At 43.7% G+C, this 23,318-nt stretch overlaps 1 pseudogene; it reads left to right on the plus strand.

The window, feature by feature from the left end:
• The first annotated feature begins 1,047 nt into the window (after positions 1-1,047).
• LOC137666463 (cytochrome P450 2J6-like) lies at positions 1,048-10,645 on the plus strand (annotated as a pseudogene).
• The last annotated feature ends 12,673 nt before the right edge of the window (positions 10,646-23,318 follow it).

The following is a 23,318-nucleotide window of genomic DNA, read 5'->3' on the forward strand; positions in this document are numbered from 1 at the left end:
AGCTAGTTGGCCAGGACCAGAGCAATTGCCAAGACAAAAATCCCCAGGAAGTCACTGTGCATGTTGTTTTGCTCACAGAGAATATCCAGGAAGGACAGAACTACCAGTCAAACAAGTGGTCTCTGAAGTGGGTAATTTAGTTTCTCAGTTCGATCCCAGCTCTCAGTTCAATCACTGGCCAGCAACACTGTATAAATGTTAGCTCTCTGCCCCGCTTCTGGAGGGAACCAACTTGCTTAACACCTCACAGCTTTTATTTTCAGCTGTGCCAGCTCTGTAAGTTTGGCATGTGAGCAGTTAAGCCATCTAGGTGACTTCCCAGAGCGCCCCATGCTCCTGTCTAAGGCAGATGAGCTGAGTCTAAGCTGGGGCTGTTCCTGAGCAGGTGCTGAAGAGGCGCCAAAGCTGTACTGTCCGAAATGCCCCCCTTTGCAGGGGCATAGGCTCTACCTCCATAGAGGAAAAAGCAATCCCAAAGAGCTTGCAATTTAAACATGGGGAAAAATAAAGTATTAAAGGAATAGCAGAGAACATCAGAATCAAGCAATAATGTGAGGTGAGTGAAGGAGCAGTGCACGTGGTTGATGCATGTGATGGTTACTGATGAGCCTGAACTTTTCAGTAATCCCTCTGGCCTTGGGTGTGTAGCCAACCCTCAGGATTTTTTATTTTTTTTTCTCTGTTCTTGCAAGAGTCTTTTTATGAAACGACTACTGTGGGCAGGGATTTCTGTCACAGCAACTGTCATGGCACAAGGAGGCATGTAATTAACCTGCATTTTGTATCCCTTGAAGAGCCAACGATAGCTGGATTTGTAGATGCAAAATAATGGAATGATGTCACACGTGCTTAACGATAACAACACTTCATTCACTGGGATGGGGAAATAAAGTAAAGTGACAAAGAGGGAAGGACTGAGAGGCACAGAAGCTTCAACATCTTTTTCTCTTTTTAGGGAGGTAGCAGCAAAGCAAGATCAAGTGGATCTATCCTCTGTGTATGCAGCAGCTTTTCAGAGACAGCGTAGCCTTGTAAATCAGAAGTGAAATGTTAACAGTAAGTGTGCTGCTGATACTCTTTGTGGTGTCTCTGCTGTTTGTGCAGTTTCTGAAACTGCAATGGATGCGAAGACGATTTCCTCCCGGACCAACTCCGTACCCCTTCTTTGGAAATCTGCTGCAGATGAACTTCCATATTCATCATGAGCTCCTTAAAAAAGTATGTATTTTCAGGCAACTAATGAATGGACTCTTAAGCTGATTGAAAAGTAAATGTGAGTGTTTAACATGATCTTATTTTGAATGCTAGGGAGGGACTTATTCTAAATTGTATAAATGTGAAAATGGGTGGGGATCATTAAAGTATCTGTTTCTTGCTATGAAACATGCGTTAAAACCTTATGTGCATATGAACAAAACAATACTGATGAGAATATTCCTGTCTTACACATGGGAAGAAGACACATGTTAAAGCAGTGTCTTTAATTCTGTGCAGTCTGTGTGTTGACTGACTGTTGTTGCACTGGCAGTTTCTGAATATCCTATGAAATAGCTACTAAGTGCATATGTGTTTCCAGCATAGAAAGGGTGAATATTTTTAATACTTATTCAACAGACTTTTTCAAAAGATCTTAGAATAAATTTTTTTCTGGCATGCAATTTGGTAAGATTTTCACAAGAGAGTTCAGTCTGCTGAGCCTGATTGAGCTTTTAAGTAGCTGAACTAATTGTGTGCTCAATCTCTTTTCTAAGTGTAGGTGTAATGCCCAGCACTTCTAGAATTTGTATCCTACTGTTTTATATTCCTCATACATATATATATATATATATATATATAAAATATTTAACATTTAAATATATAAGTAATAGCACCTCACTTTCACTCTTTGTTCTCAACCTTCCTTTTCCCTGGTTCTTCCCTGTTCCGACAGTTCTCTTCTCCCGAGTTGCTTATTTCAAGGCAAAGTAGTATGACTCCACAACATAAAATTATCGCCAGTGCAGGTCTGTTGTGTTTTCTTCTATTTCTGACTCCCAAACCTGAAGAGTAGTATTGCTCGTCCCGAGAGTTCAAAAGCCATGAATTAGTCCTTCCAAAAATGAAATTAAACACAAATGTGCAGGCACATGCGTATACATTTTTGCTCAATGTGCATATCTGTTCCCTCTTGTTTGCTCCTAGGCAGCAAAATTTTGTTCTCCTCTAGTCCTGCCGTGCTTGGGATGTTTTGGCAACTCTCCACTCTTTCCACCCTACTCTGCCCCGCAGACTTGCTGCTTTGATCTGTGCACTGTTGCACTTCCCTCAGACTTTTGCTTTTCCGGCTCCCAATTCTCCAGCCAGGGAAAGGACTGTCCTGCCTACTTCTAGTGATGTCTGTGTGCACAGCATTGTGGAGACCAGGCTATCACAGCTGAGCTGGAAAGGAGAGGGATGATTGCTGCTTTACCCACCTCCTCAGCTGCTTTTGCTACACTTAATAATACACAGAGAGGCATCTGTAGAAGGTTCATGTAAAACTCATGAGCTGATGTTTTCTCCTTGCAGACATGTAGCAATTCATCTGCAATGAGTTTGAAATGTAAGACGTCATTTGAAATGTAAGATGTCATCCAAAAATGGATGACATCACAGATGTTGGCAATATTGTCTGTCTGACGTTTTAGGGACATCTTGATCTACCCGGTGGATAGATGATGGTAAAGCTGTGGATGTGGTCTATCTCGATTTCAGTAAAGCGTTTGACACGGTCTCCCACAGCATCCTCGCAGCTAAACTGGGGAAGTGTGGTCTGGATGATCGGGTAGTGAGGTGGATTGTGAACTGGCTGAAGGAAAGAAGCCAGAGAGTAGTGGTCAGCGGGACAGAGTCCAGTTGGAGGTCTGTGTCTAGCGGAGTTCCGCAAGGGTCGGTTCTGGGACCAGTTCTATTCAATATATTCATTAATGACTTGGATGAGGGATTAGAGTACGCTGTCAGCAAGTTCGCTGATGACACAAAACTGGGAGGAGTGGCTGATGTACCGGAAGGCTGCGCAGCCATTCAGAGAGACCTGGACAGGCTGGAGAGTTGGGCGGGGAGAAATTTAATGAAATATAACAAGGGCAAGTGTAGAGTCCTGCATCTGGGCAAGAACAACCCCATGTACCAGTACAAGTTGGGGACAGAGCTGTTGGAGACCAGCGTAGGGGAAAGGGACCTGGGGGTCCTAGTGGACAGCAGGATGACCATGAGCCAGCAGTGTGCCCTTGTGGCCAAGAAGGCCAATGGCATCCTGGGGTGTATTAGAAGGGGTGTGGTCAGCAGGTCGAGAGAGGTTCTCCTCCCCCTCTACTCTGCCCTGGTGAGGCCGCATCTGGAATATTGTGTCCAGTTCTGGGCCCCTCAGTTCAAGAAGGACAGGGAACTGCTAGAGAGAGTCCAGCGCAGAGCCACGAAGATGATTAAGGGAGTGGAACATCTCCCTTATGAGGAGAGGCTGAGGGAGCTGGGTCTCTTTAGCTTAGAGAAGAGGAGACTGAGGGGTGACCTCATTAATGTTTATAAATATGTAAAGGGCAAGTGTCATGAGGATGGAGCCAGGCTCTTCTCAGTGACATCCCTTGACAGGACAAGGGGCAATGGGTGCAAGCTGGAGCACAGGAGGTTCCACTTAAATTTGAGGAAAAACTTCTTTACTGTAAGGGTGACTGAACACTGGAACAGGCTGCCCAGAGAGGTTGTGGAGTCTCCTTCTCTGGAGACATTCAAAACCTGCCTGGACGCGTTCCTGTGTGATATGGTCTAGGCAATCCTGCCCCGGCAGGGGGATTGGACTAGATGATCTTTCGAGGTCCCTTCCAATCCCTAACATTCTGTGATTCTGTGATCTTTAGTGAATGAGACTTTAGACAGCAACGTGACTTCAAGCCATATTATAACTAAGAATAGATTTGATGCCTTCTTCTCAAGGTCATCCACCCTTGTGTTGTCTGCCAAGGGAAAAGATCTGGTTCATCTTGATTTAAATATACTGCTTCTCACCCATGTTGTTCTGATGCTGCTTTGTTCTACAGATGGCCAAAACTCATGGTAATATCTTTACCTTATGGATTGCATTCCAACCTGCAGTTGTCCTGCAAGGGTTTCAGGCAGTGAAAGGAGGTCTGACCGTACATGCTGAAGATGTTGCTGGAAGGCCGCCTAACAGTACCTTTCACGCTTTGACTCATGGAAATGGTAATTATTCTTTTCAAAAATTCTTTTTGTGTTGTTCTAACCCTGGTTTTGGAAACTGATTTAGAGCCTCAAAGTCCTTAATTTACAATGGAAAAACGTTAATATTTTCATGAGTTTTTATGAAACATTTCTCTTTTTTTTGATTCTGTCGGAACAATTATGGCAGCATATAGCTCTTGTAAGAGTTTCTATACAGGAAATAGATGGCTAAACTAGAAGAAGAAAGGAGAGGAAAGAGGAATGCTGCCAGACTGCTGGCAAAAATTTGAAAAAATCAGAATGGAAGTGAAGTTTTGTTGGTGTATTAACTGTGTCAATTCATTAATTTATACAGCATTAACAGCATTAGTTCATGTTGATCCTAGGTGTTTTGTTCTCTAATGGTCATCTCTGGAAGCAACAGAGGCGTTTTGGACTTGCAACAATGAGGAAAATGGGAGTAGGGAAAAAAGACCAGGAGTATCGACTACAAGAGGAGGCCTATCACCTGGTGGAGTACTTACAGAACACAAATGGTATGTGACTCAGTACGCAGGGCAGTCTGTGCGATGGGTGATTTTTCTAAAGGAATGGGTCACGTGTAGCTTTAGAAACTACTTGATTACAAGAATGGATTTAAAGTGCACGTGCAGAGCTGAGGCTCAAAGGTCTGTATCATATGATCTGCATGAGACGTTTCCTTGCAGAAGTGCTACATGTGAAACCCCACAGTATGAACTTAGAACTGAGACTCTGTGGTCCCTGTTAGTGTTGTTACTGCTTAGTCAGTTTTACATTACTCATGGTCACAGAATCAGGGTATTGGCAAGCAGTGACAAAATAAGTGTCACAGCACCCCGTATCCCTCTGCAGAAAAGAAAAACAAGGCACAAAATATTAAAAGCTTTGACCAAGGCTGCACAGCCCTGTGGCTCTGCTCTGGCAAGTGCAGCGGAAAGAGCTCACCTCACACGGCTTGTGGTAGCCTCCTCAGGAAGAGGGGAAGCTTGTTCAGATTGTGCTGCTGAATAACAGGGTGACTCTATAGGTATGCTCAGTTATTCTGTTAGTAGGGTGAAAGGGATATGAGCAAAGAATAGAAAGTGGTTCTCTTGTCAGTTCAGCTGCTTGTTCATACAATGTCTCAGCTGACCTTTTTTGTACCCTGGTTATTGCCAAGTGTGAGATCTACTGATGCCAAGGTTCTGTGAAATCTGGGTATTTTGTATAACTACTACTACTACTATTTCCATTCCCACCAGCAGTCTTGCCTTTTTTTAGGCAACAGTGTTTTTTAGATGTCTGAAGTTACTTTTTACTCATGCCTTTTATGAATAAGTTGCAACTTGCCATCCAGCAATCTTAATTGATGTTAGAAGAGTTTATAAAATGTTATCAGCTCTCCTTTTGTGGGAAAAGCAGGAACAGTAAGTGTTAATGGTGAGTGCTGTCCGCTGTCTTTACAGGAAAACCTCTGGACCCCACTATGCCTGTTGTTCATACTGTCGCAAATGTGATTTGTTCTGTGATTCTTGGACATCGCTTCTCTAAAGATGATGAAAATTTTCATCGCTTGGTTGAATCCTTTGATGTTATAACAGCATTTGGGAACAGCATCTATTTTTTTGTGAGGAAAATTATTTTGTTTGTTTATTTTATAGAGATAGACAATGAAAAAGGCAACTTGCTTGTTACTTTTAAAACAAAAGGAAATACTAGTGGCCCTGGAATTGCTGGAGTATGCATCAGAACAGTACTTCCAGATGCCTAGTTCAAAACTTGTTTGAGTTGCTTGTGCTTCATCATCGCACAGAAATTTCCCATGTCTGGTGGACCGGGTGGTAACATACAGGCTTGCTACTTGTTTGGGAGATGTACAAAGGACTTCGTAGCAAAGGTGTTTGAAACTATAACTGAAACTCAGTAGTAAAATACAGGCTAAAATATCTGAAAAGCTCTGAAATAGACTTATCTTAAATTCTGCCTGACAAAGTGGCTTTCTTCACTATATGAAATGATATAACTGTCAACAAATGTCAAGAGTAATATGGGTCTTTACTCCGTTCTTCTCTACTGTTAGTTAACTTCATAGAAACTTAGGTGGAGCAACTGTTTGGCGCAAAGGTAACGTATAATGAAATTGCTTAGTGGTAGCTTTTTGCTATAGTTGTTGGCAGCAACACCTGTACCACCTCTGCATGTGTCCTTATGAGAATTCAGTAATACACACTGGAAGTCACTCTCCATTCCCTGCTGGATGATATTTGTCTCCGTTCAAGACAGCAGCTCCTAACTTCACATCTGGTCCCCTGGACAGAAAAAATTGCTATCTTGCTTCTGTGTGAGGCTGTGACTGCAGCTGCAAAACCAGTGGAACAGATTGCCTCGAGGAAGGGCAGTTCTATCATTAACCACTTAGGAATGGGAACCACCATAGTGTTGTAGTCAAGAAGTCAGTTTACCAAAGTACAAGGCAGCCTGCTTCTGCAGGGAACTGAAGTAATGGAATTAATGTGAAAAGTGTTTTGTTTCTCTTCTGCTGAGATGTGATTTTATAATAATACAAGTGCAAGAATGTTGAATAGGTTTAGAACAATGAATAAACAGTAGGGAATCCACGTGGCTCAATATTTCTACTTCATCAAGTTGTTTTGCATATCACAGAGATGTGACATGTTTGCTTCTTATCTATGAGAAGGCGTATCTGAGTAAATCCCTGTGCATTTGGTGTCCTACAGTAAGAAAATAAACCTGGGTTTGGCTATTTCTATTTTCAGTTAGCAGATGTGCCAAGGAGGTCAGCCTGGATCTGTTTTTTTTTAGTGATGAGATAGAAATGATACGTATGTTGGATGAAGTGAGAACAGGGACATGTTTTATATGAGGTCCTTGCTACTCAAGTTCAGCCTAGCAAAGAACTGGGGTACAGAGGAACTTCATTTACTCTTTGCACGTTGCAATGGAAAATTTATAGCATAAAGCTATAAGAAACTGTGCTCCAGGGAAAAATGGGATTAAGAAAGGCTTTAATGAATCATGGGATAGACACTGTCCCTTCAATGAAGTGGTGATGATGTCATCAGTCTTTCATTTGCTTTTTCCACTACCCAAAAGCTTGTATTAGGATTAAAATTTAGTTTGCTAATGTCAGTAATACCACATATCTAAAATATCTCTTTCATAGGTGCATGAACTGTTTCCCTGGCTTACAAGCCATTTCCTATCAACATGTAAAGAGTTTACGTCCAGCTTAGATTTTGTGAAGACTTTATTAGCAAAGGAACTTGAAAGCCACAAAGAAAAAGGAAAATGAGAAGAAAATCAAGATTTTATTGATTACTATTTGGATGAGATAGAAAAAGTGAGTATCTCTGAACTCTTCTTATGCTCCACTAACAACAAGGGATTTTAAGTGCTCCTTTGGTTCTAACGGTGTCTAATATAAATTCAGAGGTATACAATTTCTCCATAGAAAAGTTTATAGGCAGCTGAATTAAAAAAAGCTGACACTGAGAGATAGCAGGAGGAGGATGAAGTAATAATGTAAGTAGATTTACAGGTAGATTATCTATAACCACGATAATAACAGATCTGCAGCTGGTTAAGGTACAACTAGATCATATGATAAACTGACAAATGTGCTGGAGAATAGCAGAAAATGTTGTAATATTATTCAGAAAGTTTTACTTTCTAGCCCTGTAAATTCTTTTTTTTTTTTCCATGTTGAATAGTATTAGTAAATATTCCTGTGATGTGAGGTGGTTTACTTCTTTTGTGTGTGCTATAACTTGATCTTTCCAATTGATATCTGCAGACAAAAGGAGATGCTGATGCTACTTATGATGAAGAAAACTTGATCCAGACTATTTTTGACCTCTTTCTGGCAGGTACAGACACTACAGCCACCACTTTACGTTGGGCATTGCTCTATATGGTGGTTTATCCTGATATTCAAGGTAAGCACACCCAAAGAGTTCTGCAACTTTTTAGAAATTACACATGTTTAAGTAGTAGTAGAGCTTGTTCAAAGAATAGTAGAACAACTCTAATTATTGAGGTATGAATCAGGTTAACTGCACGTATCTTTTTCTTGCTCTATCCTTTCTAACATACAGGCCAGTCATTTTAGGTTTCATTTTTAAGAGATCTATACAGAATGCAGGGTGTGATCCATCTGTTCAGATGGAACAGCTGAGTCTCGGATGACCATTATTTCTGAAGTATTACTTGGGTATGCAACCGATGAACAACTTCAGTGTCAAATTTCATTCAGGTCTTCTGTATGGGAATTTCAAGGCATTAGGAGTATAGAGTTTATAGATTGTTTGTTGTACCTTTAAAGCTGAGTATTCCTCCTTAGAGAAAGTCCAGAAGGAGCTGGATGCTGTTCTGGGTTGTTCCCATTTAATTTGCTACGAGGACAGAAAAAAGTTGCCCTATACAAACGCTGTAATTCACGAGATCCAGCGATACAGTAATATAGTCTTAATTGCACTTCCAAGACTGAGTGTGAAGGACACAGAGCTGCTGGGATTTCGTATTCCAAAGGTACAAATATGCTGCATATTTGAATATCTGATGACTGGTACGCTTGTAAGAGTTTATAAAACTGATTTAACATAACTTTTTAAAGACTGAAACCACCTCAGCTAGTGTTCCAAAACACTGTCCTTTCTTAGTTTCTGTTGATTTAATTGCTCATTTAGTTGAAAAGCAACTGTGATTGAGAGCTGCTGCTGTCAGTATGTCTTTGGTACACTGGAGGAACTTTGAAAGGCTTTTGAGGGTTTTCCTGATTGAGGACATGAACTCTTGTGTCCTGTCTGTTCTAGCAGTGCCCCCAAGCTATGACTGCCTCTAAGGCTGGCCTTTTGCAAGGAAATACGCACTTTGCCCTAACAATTAGTAGGTTCTAGATCATTATTTCTGTTGACCGAAAACTTGTGAATGGTGGCTGGAAATAAACATATAAATTTCCATCCCTCTCAGGTCTGTCCCTTGTCAAAGTGGCTTATCAGCTGGTGAACAGAGGCCATCAAAGAATGGAAAAAAGTTTTACTGAAAAACTTGGAAATTTGAAATTATTTTCATATCACAAGATTTAAATGCTTTTAAATGCAGTATCTTGCAAATGTTATATGGAAACAAAAGTATTTTCAAGTTTTGTAACTGAAAGGTACATTAGGGCTTGTTTCTAAATATTCTCCCATCACTGCTTTTCACGTAGTTTCACTTCCATTCCTTTTTTCTGGATCTGCTCAAAGCAACTCTAGCGTTGCAGAAATTATCGAGTAGCAAAGGGAGAAATTAAACTGATACTCATGATATTCTGTAACTCAAAAGCTGAATAAGTAATAAAAATACTTAGTGGCAATAGGAAAAATAAAAGCAACACATTTTAACAATATGAATGTTATAAAATCCTAACCCTTTATTTTATTGAACTTATTGGCAGGAAGAAATAAAGGAAAGGAAGTCACAATGTTCTCAAAAGTTTAAACTTCTTATGAAATGTTTTAAAGCTTGATCTCATTTTTGAAAAAAAATGGGACTTTAAATTCTTTGCTGTTTTGTCATTCTTTGCTTATCTGATGAATAGGAACAATAGGATAGAACTGAAGCCACTGCTCCTTTTTTCAGAACACTGTGGTTTTAGCAAATATTGATTCTGTTCTGTCTGATCCTGAACAATGGGAGACACCTGATCAGTTCAACCCAGGCCACTTTCTGGATCAAGATGGAAACTTTGTAAACAGAGAAGCATTCTTACCGTTTTCAATAGGTATGTGCATTGAACAGGGATATATTTACTCCATGTGAGATCCATTAATTCCCCAACGCGACTGGGAAGGCATCTACAAATAGGTATATAAACACATTCCACTGTTTTAAAGATCTTCAGGAAGACAAGAAGGCCACTTGTAGGTGGTAAAGGTTGGAAGAGAAGGAATTGACACATGGAAGAGTTTCTCTTGGAAGGCAGATCGTTCCTCTTGGAGAAGAATGCATAGTGCTAGGAAGACTGTAAATGTAAACTATGCAACCGTGGTGATCGTTTCTATAATGTCTTGCTGCCTGCTGTAAATATAGATTAAAACTTTCAGTGGAAATACAAGAAGCCTTTCAGTTCTGAATCATTAAATGACAAAGTCAGTTAAGAGAAGAGGACAGTCTGCAGCAAGCAAGCAAACAAACAAAACCCCTAGCAGGTTCGAAAGGGAGGTGTGACAGAAATCCTTTGGCTGATTGCCTTCTCTGTCTTTTCACAGGGCACCGTGTATGTATGGGGGAGCTGTTGGCAAGGATGGAGCTCTTTATTGTCTTTTCCACCCTGTTACAGGCATTCACCTTCACCCTGCCAGAAGGAGTGAAAGAAGTCAGTACAAAGTTTGTTTTTGGGAGCACAATGAAGCCACCTCCCTACCAGCTCTGTGCCATTCCTCGTTAGGGAATGGTGCCCCCCAGATTCAGGGTAAACTTACTCTGCAAGGTTGTTTCTGCATGTGAATTCCCTTTTGCATGTCTGAAGATTTTTGCTTTCCTCTTGATTTGGTTAATCACTACCCTGAAAGATGCTTTTCAGACAGTTGCATCCTGAGGATGGTACCTACAAAGAGTTAATCTTTTGTTCTTGTCTTCTGTTTGGAAATTCTTGGTAAATTTCTCCTGATGCATAACAAATAAAGACATTAAGGGAAGAATTAGAATTGGGCCTGATTTATTGCTAACTGGAGAGGGGATTTATAGAGAACGAACTTGAAGCAAAGTCAATAAATGAGAAGCCTCATGGTTAAAGATCTGTGCATTCTTTCTCATAAGCCACAGCTGCATTTGTGAAGATGGGCTTAGAGGTCTTCGCGTCTGTCTCAGGGTATTAGTGGGTGCAGGAGTTAAACGCTCTTGGGGGAAGCTTTGTGGAGAGGCAGATAATATGATCTGAGGTAACATTCCCTTAGACTGATCAGGTTTGTTGTTGTGCAAGCTTGTTGTATACAGCTCTATCACTGACAGCTGGGAAGACAGTTCAGGGTCTAGGCCAAACCAGGACACCACTAAGCCATTTCAGCCCTTCAGATGAAAATAGAGGAGTGGCTTCATCAGCCAGGTGTGGAGAGCTTTTCATAATACAGGCAAGGAGCAAGGACTGGAAGGCAAATGACAACAGGGAGCAGACACGAATTGTTGATAAATTGTTCTTTTTTGTGAGCGCACTGGCTGACAGCAACATGAGAACATGTCTTTTTCATGACAGGTAGTCTTCTGGTATTGTTTGCTCCAGATCCTCCAACAATTTATTCAGCTTCATCTATTCTTTTGATTCTTTAATGGATTCTTTATCACAGTTAGCTGACTTCCATCAGTCAGCATAAATTAGCATGTCACAACCTACAGAAGATTTGGCACTACTGAAGAACTCTTGAAGCCCTTTATGAGCCTGGTGCTTAAGGACTTGGCAAGAGTGGATATTTAACATTTTTCTAGTTTAGTTATTGACAGTTAACAAGGAAGTTTTTTTGACAGCCTTGGGAGTATGTTATTCCTGTATGCCATACAGAGTGGATCCTTGTCACGGTTTAAAGCTGGGCTGGCGATTAAACCTGCAGCAGATGCTCTCTGTTAACCCTCCCCCCCCACCCAAAGGGAAAGGGAAAGGGAAAAGGGAGAGAGACTTACGGGTTGGAAAGTTAAAACAGTTTTAATAAACCTATAATAATGAAAAAGAGTATAATAATAATATTGGAATAATCAAATATATACAAATATATATACAAAACCAAGATCGAGCTCCCCCGATGTCGGCAACGTCACCACCGGCACTGCAGGGCAGGCTCCGGGAAGGCCCAGGCTGGGCCTAGCGACGGTCGAGAGCTGGATTCAGGGATGCAGATCAGAATCGGGGGCAGCAGGAAAACAGTCGGAGTCCTCCTTGGACACCAGCCATAGCAGAAAAAGCAAGAGCGAGCAAGAGGCGCGAGACCCTCGCGATCCCCCCGCTCTACACCGAGAATGACGTGTATGGGATGGAATACCCTCGTTGGTCAATTTTGGGTCACCTGCCCTGTCTGCTCCCCCCTGCAGCTGCGACCCCCCCTTCAGCTTTTCACTTGTAAGCAGTGAGGAATCCAGCGGTGACCTTGGTTTCTCTAAGAAAAAAGTACAGCAAGAGCCTTACTGCACAACATCCCTACCGGTGCCTCAGCGATAACTACAAACTTCGAGCGTTATCAGTCCTGGAAGCAGACACTGTCTGCAAAAACATGCAGTTAGTTTCAGAAAGTGCAGTTATTTAGAGGAGACTTAGCTGAAAGTAAAAATCACTGAAAGGAAAATCGGCCTGGTTTAGGCCAAACCAGGACATTCCACCCCTTATTCCATACCATTCACGTCATACTCAGATCACCACTAACTTTTCATTTTAAAATATATACAGATAACATTAGTTTATGATTCATTTCTATACAGAAAAAAAAAAAAGTTCATCAAGTTAATTTAGTTCAGGATTGTGGGTTTCCATCTGGCTAGGAGTCTCTCAGGGCAGGAGACATGGTATGAGTTTTGTCACAGTTTGTGCCCACGGGTTGCAGGTTAAAGATGTCAGTCTTGAGGAGGTTACTGGACGCCACTTGCAGTTAGCTCTGGTCTCGTCACCACTGTCTTAACCTGAAAGACACTTATGAACACTGTTAGTATTATGCAGCAATTAACATCATGCAGTTCAGAATTAAGTATTCTCACCCAAGATCAGATCACCTTCAGGGACACATCGGACTCCACCATCCTGCAGCATCACCCACCAAGTACATCCAGGTCCTTGAGCAAAAGCAATCCCATGAACGGGTTTACCTTTGCCCGTAGCAGGAAGAACCCAGACAGTTTTTCCCAACAGATTCCTTTCATGCACCACAGGGACTTTATCCCCTTCTACTGTATGTAATAGATCTGACTGAGCAGGGCCAGCTCGGTTGATAGATCCTCTGGTGTTAACTAGCCAGGTAGCTTGTGCCAAATGCTTATCCCAGTTTTTAAAGGTTCCACCCCCCATTGCTTTTAGGGTAGTTTTTAACAGCCCATTATACCGTTCAATTTTCCCAGATGCTGGTGCATGATAGGGGATGTGATATACCCATTCGATGCCATGCTCTTTGGCCCAGTTATCTATGAGACTGTTTTTGAAATGAGTCCCATTGTCCGACTCAATTCTCTCTGGTGTACCATGTCGCCACAAGATTTGCTTTTCAAGGCCCAGAATAGTGTTCCGGGCAGTGGCATGGGGCACAGAGTATGTTTCCAGCCATCCGGTGGTTGCCTCCACCATGGTAAGCACATAGCGTTTACCCTGGCGGGTTTGAGGGAGTGTGATATAGTCAATTTGCCAGGCCTCCCCATATTTATATTTCAACCACCGCCCCCCATACCACAAAGGTTTTAACCGTTTGGCTTGCTTAATTGCGGCGCATGTTTCACAATCATGGATAACCTGTGCAATAGAGTCCATAGTTAAGTCCACCCCTCGGTCACGAGCCCATCTGTATGTTGCATCTCTTCCTTGATGACCTGAAGTGTCATGAGCCCACCGAGCTAAAAATAGTTCACCTTTATGTTCCCAGTCCAAATCTATTTGGAACACTTTAGCAGCCTGATCTGCTTGTTGGTTGTTTCGATGTTCCTCAGTTGCCCGACTTTTAGGTACGTGGGCATCTACATGACGTACCTTCACGACTAGTTTCTCTAGCCGAGTAGCAATATCTTGCCACAGTTCAACAGCCCAAATAGGTTTACCTTTACGCTGCCAGTTGCTTCGCTTCCACTGCTTTAACCACCCCCACAAGGCATTTGCCACCATCCATGAGTCAGTATAAAGATACAGCCTTGGCCACTTTTCTCGTTCAGCAATGTCTAAAGCCAGCTGGATGGCTTTTACCTCTGCAAATTGACTTGATTCACCTTGTCCTTCTGTGGCTTCTGTGATTCGTCGTATAGGACTCCATACAGCAGCTTTCCACTTCCGATGCTTTCCTACAAGACGGCAGGATCCATCGGTGAACAGGGCATACTGCTTCTCATCCTCTGGTAGTTCATTATATGGTGGGGCTTCTTCAGCACGTGTCACCTCCTTTTCTGGTGGCATTCCAAAGTCTTTGCCTTCTGGCCAGTCCATGATCACTTCTAAGATTCCTGGGCGATTAGGGTTTCCTATTCGAGCCCTCTGTGTAATTAATGCAATCCATTTACTCCATGTAGTATCAGTTGCATGATGGGTAGTGGGAACCTTACCCTTGAACATCCAGCCTAGTACTGGTAATCGAGGTGCCAGGAGAAGTTGTGCTTCAGTACCAATTACCTCTGAAGCAGCTCTAACTCCTTCATATGCTGCCAGTATCTCTTTTTCAGTTGGGGTGTAATTGGCCTCGGAACCCTTGTATCCTCGACTCCAAAATCCTAGGGGTCGACCTCGAGTCTCCCCTGGTACTTTCTGCCAGAGGCTCCAGGTAGGACCATTGTCCCCAGCTGAGGTGTAGAGCACATTTTTAACATCTTGTCCCGTACGGACTGGTCCAAGGGCTACTGCATGCACAATCTCTTGTTTAATCTGTTCAAAGGCCTGTCGTTGTTCAGGACCCCACTGAAAATCATTCTTCTTTCTGGTCACTTGATAAAGAGGGCGTACAATCTGGCTGTAATCTGGAATATGCATTCTCCAGAAACCCACAACGCCTAAGAAGGCTTGTGTTTCCTTTTTGTTAGTAGGTGGGGACATAGCTGTTATTTTGTTGATCACCTCTATCGGGATCTGGCGACGCCCATCTTGCCATTTAATCCCTAAAAACTGGATCTCCCGGGCAGGTCCCTTGACCTTGCCTCTTTTTATGGCAAAACCAGCTTTCAGAAGAATTTGGATTATTTTCTCCCCTTTGTCAAAAACTTCTGCTGCTGTATCACCCCATACAATGATGTCATCAATGTATTGCAAATGTTCTGGAGATCTACCCTTTTCTAGTGCAGTCTGGATCAGTCCATGGCAAATAGTAGGACTGTGTTTCCACCCCTGGGGCAGTCGATTCCAGGTGTACTGGATACCTCTCCAGGTAAAAGCAAACTGTGGCCTGCACTTTGGTGCCAAGGGAATAGAGAAAAATGCATTAGCAATGTCTATGGTGGCGTACCACTTGGCTGCCTTTGACTCCAGTTCGTATTGAAGTTCTAGCATGTCTGGCACGGCAGCACTCAGCGGTGGCGTAACTTCATTTAGGCCACGATAGTCCACAGTTAATCTCCATTCTCCATCAGACTTTCGCACTGGCCATATAGGACTATTAAAGGGTGAGCGAGTCTTACTAATCACTCCTTGATTTTCTAATTGTCTAATCAGTTTATGAATGGGGATCAGGGAGTCTCGATTGGTGCGATATTGTCGTCGGTGCACTGTGGTAGTAGCAATTGGCACCTGTTGTTCTTCAACCTTCAGCAACCCCACAACAGAAGGATCCTCTGAGAGGCCAGGCAAGGTAGACAGCTGTTTAATGTCCTCAGTCTCTACAGCTGCTACACCAAAGGCCCATCTATACCCTTTTGGGTCCTTAAAATACCCTCTCTTGAGGTAGTCTATGCCAAGGATGCACGGAGCATCTGGACCAGTCACAATGGGGTGCTTTTTCCATTCATTTTTAGTTAGGCTCACTTCGGCCTCCAATACAGATAACACTTGAGATCCTCCTGTTACTCCTGAAATACTGATAGATTCTGCCCCTTTATGATCCGATGGCATTAGGGTGCACTGTGCACCAGTGTCTACCAAGGCTCGATACCTTTGTGGTTTTGATGTGCCAGGCCATCGAATCCACACAGTCCAATAAACTCTGTTGTCCCTTTCCTCCACCTGGCTGGAGGCAGGGCCCCCCTAATCAAGAAATGGATTTGTGCTGCTCACAGGGACTGGACCTTCATTTCTCCTATTCACACTTTGGAAAAAGGAATTTGAGGCCCATCTACCCTGACTGGGGTCCTGCTCACTGGTAACTGGAGCAGCCATCCTCCTAGAAAAATTCTCTCTGGTATTTCTTTTAGCTTGCAACTCACGTACTCGTGCCTGTAGGGTACTGGTAGGTTGTCCATGCCATCTGTTCATGTCTTCCCCATAACCACGCAGGGCAAACCACAGGATACCTCGTGATGTGTTCCGTTTCCTTTGAGCTGGTCCTGTAGGAGGGCGTTTTCTCTTAACAGCTGCAACGCGTGCCTGTGTAGGTAGAGAGTCAAGTTTATTCTCGATCCTGGACAGTTTGTCTGACAGTTGTTTAAATGAGTCCTTGTTTTCCTTTGTCAGTTTTTCCACAGCCGAGACACGGGCCTGCAGTGGGGAAGAAATACTATCTTCATACTGTCGCATACAGTTAGCCATTTCATCCACACTAGGTCGTGCCATAGCATTTTCTCCCCAGACTAATATTGACAATGTATGGGTATATGTCGGTGGAGCATTCTTCACAACCTTCCGGAACATGGATCGGTTGCATTCCACTTCATCAGGATCTACAGGATCTACAATTTCCCGTGGGTGTCTATAAATGATCTCTTGCACAGCTAGTTGTCTAAGGTAGTTAATACCTTTTTCTATAGTGGTCCATTTGCTCAGGTGGCTCATAACATCATCTTTATAGGGATACCTGCTCTTTACAGCTGACAAGAGTCGCCTCCAGAGACTGATAGTGTTTGACTTTCTTGCAAGCGCCTTATCAATACCACCATCTCTGGACAGGGATCCCAACTGTCTGGCTTCTCTGCCATCTAATTGCATGCTATCTGCCCCATTATCCCAGCATCGGAGCAGCCAGGTAATAATTGGCTCACCATCATAACGGCTGAAATCTTTCCTTATATTTCTCAGGTCCTTCAGGGATAAGGAGTGGTAGGTTATCTCTACATCCGAGTCCTCCTCCTGTGATAGTTCTGCTTTAGAACGACCTTTCTTCTGTGATGGGTCTGCTTTAAAATGACGATCAAGGGAACCCCCATCTGTGTCGGGCCCTGACTCTGCCTGAGAAGGGCCCTCACCTGGGTCATGTGATGGCTCTGCCTTAGAAGGCTCTGAGTCATCATCTTCCTCTTCACGAGCTGATTTCTTTCGGTATTTCTTCCTGGTTACAGGAGCAATTGGTACAGATTCGTTAGATGCTGGGGTCTGAGTAGATGGGGTCTGAGCAGTGGCTGTCGTGGGAGTGCTGAGACTTGTTAGAGTCTGAGTAGCTGCAGTGGCCATCTTGGGGGGTGTAGCAGCTGCGGTGCGAGCTGTAGCGGCAGCACACGCTGTAGGATCTGAGGTGGCTGCATAACACCTACACCTGTCCCTGCACCGATACTTAATCTTATGCTGCATCAGAAACACATTCAGGACAACCGAAAATAAAAACATGCCACCTAGACAGCACCATCCGAATTTCACAAAATCTAGAGGAATCAGCTTGGCAGAAAAGGAGAAGGTACTATTTCCCGAAGTAAAATTGGAAGTGTAATCATTAACATAATCAGCTAAAGGACGCCTGGAGCGTGCAGATGAAGTCGCTGCTACTGATTCGCGATTAAAACTGCCCATCATTGTGTTATAGAGATAAGAGATCGGAATAGTAACTGCCCAGTTTATCACAGCATAAATCAGTATCAAACCCCATACCAAAACAATACATTTCGACCAGCGCCCACTGCTAAACCGCATGTAAACATTCATAAGAAGCAAACAATAACACAGTGCCCACGGCAGGTAAGGCATCATTGCAATACTCAACTGTGAAAGAAACTCTATAAAAAGACGAGATAACACAGTACTCAAAAATGACATCAGCATCTTCCCTATCTGTTTTAATTTCCAACCCCTCGTAAATCTCAAAGGAAGAAATCTGATACTCTCTCAGCTGAGCTCTCCGGGTCTCCTCCCGCCGGAGCTGGGATTCGACTTATCAGAGGAACCTGTTGGAGCTTCTCTCGAGCCCCACGTTGGGCGCCAATAAATCTGTCACGGTTTAAAGCTGGGCTGGCGATTAAACCTGCAGCAGATGCTCTCTGTTAACCCTCCCCCCCCCACCCAAAGGGAAAGGGAAAGGGAAAAGGGAGAGAGACTTACGGGTTGGAAAGTTAAAACAGTTTTAATAAACCTATAATAATGAAAAAGAGTATAATAATAATATTGGAATAATCAAATATATACAAATATATATACAAAACCAAGATCGAGCTCCCCCGATGTCGGCAACGTCACCACCGGCACTGCAGGGCAGGCTCCGGGAAGGCCCAGGCTGGGCCTAGCGACGGTCGAGAGCTGGATTCAGGGATGCAGATCAGAATCGGGGGCAGCAGGAAAACAGTCGGAGTCCTCCTTGGACACCAGCCATAGCAGAAAAAGCAAGAGCGAGCAAGAGGCGCGAGACCCTCGCGATCCCCCCGCTCTACACCGAGAATGACGTGTATGGGATGGAATACCCTCGTTGGTCAATTTTGGGTCACCTGCCCTGTCTGCTCCCCCCTGCAGCTGCGACCCCCCCTTCAGCTTTTCACTTGTAAGCAGTGAGGAATCCAGCGGTGACCTTGGTTTCTCTAAGAAAAAAGTACAGCAAGAGCCTTACTGCACAACATCCCTACCGGTGCCTCAGCGATAACTACAAACTTCGAGCGTTATCAGTCCTGGAAGCAGACACTGTCTGCAAAAACATGCAGTTAGTTTCAGAAAGTGCAGTTATTTAGAGGAGACTTAGCTGAAAGTAAAAATCACTGAAAGGAAAATCGGCCTGGTTTAGGCCAAACCAGGACAATCCTATATGCCAACATACGAAGGATTATTTGTATACACTGATTAGCTGCTAGTGCCCTCCATGGGACTGAAGTCATTATCAGCTGTATTTGTTTCAGGTACCTCTTCCTACCTTGTATTTTAAAGCACCTCAGTCTAACAGGCAGAGATGTGTGAAACCTGGGTTGCCAGTTTCTTCCCCTGCCGGATTACCTTTATGGGACGGTTCAACCCTTTTCACTGCTGTGGGCTGGATGGCAGCATGCCCAGATAGGTTGGTGGCTGGTGTGAAGTCCCCTCTGTGCTGGAACTGCAAACATCTGCTCATACTTCCGAGGGAAAACTACATGTGCCAGATTAAATACAAACATTTCAGAGCACGAAATTCAGCTTTGAATGTACGTGCTATGCAAGCTGTGTGTAGTGGCTCCAAAGGAAGCTCTGCTCCCCTTTTAGAAATGAGAGGAGAGGGTGAAATACCACTATTCCAGCTCTCTTCATCCCTTTTCTAGGGCTAAGAGACAAACCCAGGAAAGAAATAATCTAAACAACAATCTTGGTTTTCCTGGGGCATTCCCTTTCAGTGCCACTTCCCTCGTTGTGTGTTCTGGTGCCTGCTGAAGGGGAGAGCAGCCAACTGAACTCACTACAGAAAACATGGTGGCTTCATGTTTCTGCCTTCAGGAGCTGATGTTATTTGTAGAAGAGCACAAAGCAGAGAGGGCCTAACAGCTTAAGGTGACTACACACTCCGCATTTCCTGTAAGTAATGAGATTTTCTGGGGGGGGAGGGTGGGGGGGTGCAGTCCCCACCAAGCAAAAAAAAAAAAAAGGTGCAGGACTGTTGTGGTGGAGACATATAGAAAGTACTGGCCATCCTGTGCCCTACAGATCACTCTATTCTCCCAGCTTCTGTCTCATCTTCAAAATCCACTTCAGGTGTTGCCTTGATTGGTCTGCCTTCCTGCTTTCAGTTTTTGCTGCCAGTTTGGCTGCATTTGGCTTCATTCTGCCACAAAGGCTGGTGTGAAATAAGCTTTCAGAGGACCACGTGCACTTTGTGTACGCTGTAGTGAATCCAGGCAGGGCTGAAGTATCTTGTGATAATTCCCAAACACATATGAATTGGCTCATATAATAATAAGATCTCTTTACTATTTGCCTTCAGAGGGAGCTCTAGCCAATTTCTTTGAACTTGGTAGACAGCTCAACTCTGAACTGATGCACAAAAAGTCTCTTAAGAGAGGAAGAACACATCTTTACCCTCTCCTGTCTCCTAAGGTAGCTGCTTGCTGGTTCAGCCCCTTTCCATTTAATGTGCTTTTTTACACCTGTGTTTTCAACTCCCCTACACATGCCTCCATTCATTTTCTTCCCTATACAAAGTACTCCAAGTTCTTCTTTGGATATCTTCTAGGCCCATGCTGTCCACTGTTCCTTCCTATGCTTTCCTCACGGAAATCTCTCCGCCTGTTCTTCTCATCTCGCCTCACTCCCATCTGTATTTGGCAGAGGTTCCTCATTCTAGTGCCTTCCATCTTCTTTCCGATTCCCTCTGGTATCCTCTTTCTGGTTTTACTCCCTTTCCTACACTCTGCAGTTGCTTCTCTTTCCCTATTCTCTACAGATTCTTAAATTACATGCAGAGTAGCCATGGTTATGTTCCCTAACAGCATTGCTTTGTATGCATTAAGATAAAAAGCTGATACTGACAATATGGATTGCAGCCACTTCACCTCGACAAGCAGGAGATACAGGGGAATAATGTTATCGTTGAGGAAAGCAGCCTGAGGCTTTATTGCCACTAACAGCAATAAGAAAATACCATTTTGAAAAAGGAGTGGTTGTCAGAAAGGTTAAGAAAAAAAGACCAAGTGGGTAAGTGCCAGGTTCTCCCTTCCTCTTTCTGGTAGGTCATTGCTAATGGCCTCATCAGCTGCCTTCATTTTGTTGTGAAAATGTGTTTAGTTTTGGAGAATGTAACCAACATCAGAGTATCAGCATTTCTGCACATGAAGCAAAAGTTATTCAATCCTTGTGTCTTGGTTTTCTGAATCTCAACCCATGCTCCCAGGATCTTCCATGTCCTTGGTCTTAGATTGAGTCCCTGCAGCTGTTGCTTCATCATTTAGGAAACTCGTCGTGTTGGGAGGGTTTGGGTTGTGTGCTGCAGTGTCTGGATTCTGCTAAAAGGCTGGAAGAAGTTCACTACTCAGAAATCATCCCTGGGGGGGAGTTATTGTGTTTAATACACGTGGTCCAAGGAGCTGTGCCATCCTAGAGAAATGTCTGGGAAAAATGAAGTGAACCCCAATGTTTCAGAGCTTCACACTTGAAAATCTGGCAGAAACAAAGACAGCCCTGGAGAAACTGGAGATCTAAGATGGATCTTGGAACTTAAACTGAATCTTTGTTGCGTGCAGAGAAATATAAAGTTAAAACATGTATATTCTATTTAAGTCCTAGATTGTTACCTGGTGGAGAGAAAGATGGGAATTTCATGTGGTTGCTCAGGAAGAGGGAAGCAATGCTGGGTAAAGAGGAGATACAGAGAAAAGTCTAGCTGAGTCCCAAGAGAAATCTGGTCTTTGACCAGTGTGAAGGAGGAAGGCAGAGGGGCCGGGTGACGCAATGCCACTGGCCGCCTCATGCTGTGCTAGGGAAGCCATTTTAGAGCCAGCCAGTCTGGAGAGAAGGCTGCTGCCGCCATCTTGAGTGGGCAGCAGGGAGGCAGCCGAGCTGTCACAGGCAAATGTTGGAGAAAGATCTGGGAAAAGAGCACCTGGACTGGTGCCTGGAGACAACCTGAGGGGAAGGCGGCTGCTGGCTCTCAGGGGAATGGTTTACACAACAGTGTTATGCAGCCCTTTGGAGGGAACCGCGCGCCTCCTCACAGAGCAGCTTCCCACAATGGCTGCCTCACCTGGGATGGAGGAGGGCTGGGGCTTGAGGGTGCCTCCTCATGCCCACTCCCTTCTCCAGCATGGCGGTGACTGCAAGTGCCGATCTGCTTTCTCTTTGGCTCCATTCCTTGCCCTTTTATTTTTTCCTGGCTGCTCCTGCCCCTGTGGTGTGCCCTCATTTTAGATGGGGAAGGAGGACAGGACTGCTGCCAGGGCAGGGCCTCAGCATCATGGAGGGAAGCAAAGGGACCAACATCTGGAAAAAGACAGGAAATCTTCTTCCTCCCTCAGCAAAACACCACCAGGAAAAAGGTTTTAAAGCCTCCAGAAGTGACCAGAGCATGAGAGAGGAGACACGGACCCCCCTATCAGAGGACCTTGTTGGCAGAAATGATGCCAAAGGAATAAGGAAGGAAGAGCTTCAGGCTGGTGTTAAGACTGTGGCAAAGGATGTGGGTGAATCTCACAAGGGGTTGAAGGGACCAAGGGTATTTGAATACCTGGATTTGTGAGGAATGACTGATAAAGTGAAAACTCAAGGCTGCAAGGCTAAAGAAAGAAATAAAGAGGTTCTGTTGTGAGGCTGCAGCTCTGGAGGTGGTGAAGGCCCTGGGCCTTAACTTCTTCCCTTCCCCATGGAAAAGATCACTGGACAAAAATGACTTTTTCTGTTGAGAAAAATCATTTAGATGGAAAATCTTTGAATAATTAGAAGGCCAGAGAGGGTGCTTCATGGATTCCAAATGAAAAATCTGATACATTGGTGAATTTTAAGTCGATTTTGTAAAATTACACTGGATACAGAGCAGGTAAAACTTAGCAGAATTTCTTTTTAAAGAGAATTTTTTCTCCCCCCCCATTGAAGGAGAGACTTAAATTAGAAACGAGTGCCTTGAAAAATAAGCTTTTTATTGTAACCAAACAGAGCTTTTGTGGAAACATAGAAACATCCCTTTCTTGGTTAATACACATTAATCAGTTATGCTTTAGTGGTAACAAAGTGCAGTGGTTGGAGGCTAATTGACTAGGAGGTCTGGAAACTGTGGGCTGGTTCTTTCTGGATAAGGGTGCTTCGTGTCCCAGAGCCACAAATCCTGTGAAACAGTTTCTGTCCCAAAGACAGGGCACTTGAAAGAAGTAAGCTGATGCACAAGTTGTCTTGGCAGGCTTTCAGAAGGTTAATGAAAACGTATTTCTTTTAAGAGTGTGTTGCTTTCAGGGGGTGAGCATTTTTCACAGGGAAGCGTTTACGTGTTAACATTTCAATCTAGAGCTGTAACGCAGGGCTATAAGTGTCATTGTTACGTGGTTCCCAGAATCCCTCTCACGTGGTTTTCATGGTCGGATCGCAGGCATGTAAGCTCCCCTGATGCTAGGTTTATGCTTCCTGCGTGCATTGAGGCTTGGCAAAGAGCCTTGGCTACAGACTGTGTTTATTT

Source organism: Nyctibius grandis, chromosome 8 (assembly GCF_013368605.1).
Source record: "Nyctibius grandis isolate bNycGra1 chromosome 8, bNycGra1.pri, whole genome shotgun sequence".
NCBI lineage: Eukaryota > Metazoa > Chordata > Aves > Nyctibiiformes > Nyctibiidae > Nyctibius > Nyctibius grandis.